Here is a 3570-nt window from a genome sequence, read left to right as displayed (position 1 = left end):
TGGTTTCTAAGAAGTGTTCATTTCTTGAAATACACTAAAAATTATATGTCATACTAGAAATCAGAAAACAGAATACTATAACATTTTTAAACTTATCTATAGTAAAAACTTAGCTTTATAAATTTGTACTTTTAGAATTGCTTTCATATATATTTCCAAAAGAGCTATAAATATTTTTCTGTACAGCAGATGCTCAGTAAATATTCTAATTGACTTGGGAGGAATATATGTCATTTAAGGTTTTTTTGACTCTATTTTCTTCCTTTCTGTTATTATTCATCACCCTCATACTGAAGAGGCATAGGAAATTAGGAGACCCCTAGAGTCATCTTGGGAGGACCTGTTGTTTATAGCTCATCTTCTCTCCAATAAAAGGATAACTGGTCCTCACAACTGATGCTCTGAAAGCATCTTGTTCAATTCTGAAGTGCTAGACATATTTTAGTTATTTACACAAAGTAATCCATGAAGTAGAAACAAGGCACTACGTTAATCTCTATGAGATACTTCAGTCAGGAAAAATTCTGTTACCTTCAAAATTGTTTTGTGAATGTATTTCATAATATTCTTCTCTGAAAATGTCTCTGAGTGCTATTGTGATATCTCTAAACTGTTATCATGAGTATAGCATATTGAAAAGAAATGTGAATTCCAGACATTGCTTAGTGATAAAAAATATAGAGGTTCCTTCATCTCCATGTCCTTCAGTTCTCACAGCTATAAAAGGAAACAAATGGCCTTCAGACTCTAATATCCTATCATTAGTAACAACAATATGCGCCTGGGTCACGTGAGAAAACAATGTCTTGTGATTCGTGTGTTATGAAATGTGTAAATGGGGGGCGCCTGGGTGGCTCAGTCTGTTAAGTGTCTGCCTTCGGCTCAGGTCATGATCCCGGAATGCCGGGATCGAGCCAGGTGTGGGGCTCCCTGCTCGGCCGAGAGCCTGCTTCTCCCTCTCCCTGCTGTTCTGCCTATTTGTGCTCTCTCTCTGTCAAATAAATAAATAAAATCTTTAAAAAAAAAAAAAGAAATGTGTAAATGGAAAGTATTGCTAAAAGCCAGAGCACAGGAGAAATGCTGCCTGTTTCATCTCTGCCACCTGCTAGTTGCCCAACTGTTTTAGTTAGCATTAGTTAGAAATTTCCCCCAAATTGGGTAGAAATTAAATTAGTTAATACATGAAAATGAGTTTAGAATAGTACCTGGTTCACAGTGATGTATTAACTTCTAGTAATGATTGTTATAAATGGGAACATTATGTCATTAAATTTCCAGTATTGGCATAAAGCAGCATTGCTACATATTATGTGTACGTCTACATAGCCCGTCTTTCTTTTTGAAGGGGTTATTTGATAAAGTAAACAATTACATTAGGGTAGTGATGAAGCGTACAGTAGAGAAAGTGTAGGGTGCTGTGGAAGTATATTACAGATATATACTTGATTTGCTCCCGTGTTCAGGCTTTTAGCTAATTTTTAAAATGTTGAATTTATAGGCTATATTCACCCAGATAATTATGTTAATATGTACTGAAGGTAACTACCAGTTATCTGTGTTTTATTTGGCTTTTGCAACATAATGGCAATTCCCTCCTCTAAAAAGGGTAATAACAGTTCACCTGCTTATATCACATAAATATAGGGATTCAATAAAATTAAAAGTATTTTTTAAATGACTGAATGGCACTGAAATGTTAGGTCCTATAGTCAGTATTGAATTGATTCAAAACTTTTAGTATTAATATAGTATTGATATAGAAATTATCTTTCTATGCTTGTTCTCAATTTTCATAATTTTGACTAGATTTTAACACATGAAAATCGATCACAACTGAGATTAAAATGCTAACAAAATTCTAGAGAAAATATTGGAAAATATATGACCAGAAAGATTGTGGATGATCACATAAATTGGTATAGTTTGACCTTTGGAAAACGGTTTTAAAATACTCATCAAAAGCCCTAAAAGATTCCATGTTTCTTTTGATGTGACAATTTTTGGGGTGGAGGACTTTAAAGGAATAATCTCTGATGTTCAAGACATAACCACAAAAATGTTTATCAAAGAACTATTTTTACTAGTGATAAATCAGAAACCACTTAATGGTTCAAAAGTAAAGATTTGGTTAAATAAGTATGATTCTACTACATGATGAAATAATCTGACAGTGAAAAATAACAATAAAAAAGAATGTTGAGGAATATGGGGAAATATGCACACTATTATTGTTAAGCCAGGCAAAATAATACAGCCAGTAAGATTCTATCCTGTTAAATATTGAACAGAAATACATTTGCTTTGTTTCTATATGCTTGAAGAGAGAAAACCACAAAGGTAAGCACAATGATTTTCCCTGAGTAATAGGAGTAAAGATAACTTTTCTTTTCTTACGTTTCTTTATAGTTTCAAGATATTCTATAAGAAAAATTTATATTTTAATATAGTATCATTAAAATAAAAAATTTATATTTTAAATATAGTATCATTAAAGTAGTCATTTTATTATTTAAAGCACAGCTCTAATTTCTAGTGACCAATTACATATATTAAAAATTAGTTTGCTTTGAAGCAGACCCATCAATACAGAGAACAAACTAATGATTGCAGAGGGGAGGGGGCGGTGGGATGGGCAAAATGGGTGAAGGGCAGTGGGAGTTACAGGTTTTCATTTATGGAATGGATAAGTCACAGGGAGGAAAGGTACAGAATAGGGAATATAGTCAGTGATACTGTGCTAGCGCTGTATGGGGACAGATGGGAGCTACACTTGTGAGCCCAGCATAAGGTACTGAGTTATCAAAACACTATGTTGTACACCTGAAACTAATGATAATATAGTTGACACTATATTTCAAGAAATAAAGAAACAAAATCAGTTTGTTTCAAGAATCTCCTCTACCCTAAATTAACTCAAGTCCCCCCAGTTTTATGGGCATCCACAAGCTTCAGTGTCATCTAGTGGCTGGATAAAATCACTGCAGTTTGGTTTGGTTTGGTTTCTTGGTCCAGGAGATATACTTAAACTGAGAAAAATTATACTTTTGTTTTTCTTTTCAACAGTTTACGTACAGTTTAAAGTTCATGGGTAATGTAATCGGGTTAATGTGTTTCATTAGAAAGACATTGCATCTACTTTCTTTTTCCTTTTTCTTTTTATTATTATGGTATGTTAATCACCATACATTACAGCATTAGTTTTTGATGTAGTGTTCCATGATTCATTGTTTGTGCATAACACCCAGTGCTCCATGCAGAATGTGCCCTCCTCAATACCCATCACCAGGCTAACCCATCCCCCCACCCCGCTCCCCTCTAGAACCCTTAGTTTGTTTCTCAGAGTCCATAGTCTCTCATGGTTTGTCTCCCCCACCGATTTCCACCCCCTTCATTTTTCCTTTCCTACTATCTTCTTTTTTTTTTTTTAACATATATAATGTATTATTTGTTTCAGAGGTACAGGTCTGTGATTCAACAGTCTTACACAATTCACAGCACTCATCTTAGCACATGCCCTCCCCAATGTCTATCACCCCCCAGCCACCCCATCCCTCCTCCCCCCACCACTCT

Source organism: Leptonychotes weddellii, chromosome 5 (genome assembly GCF_054177405.1).
Source record: "Leptonychotes weddellii isolate Sample4059 chromosome 5, ASM5417740v2, whole genome shotgun sequence".
NCBI classification, from domain to species: domain Eukaryota; kingdom Metazoa; phylum Chordata; class Mammalia; order Carnivora; family Phocidae; genus Leptonychotes; species Leptonychotes weddellii.
This window is presented reverse-complemented; position numbering follows the sequence as displayed.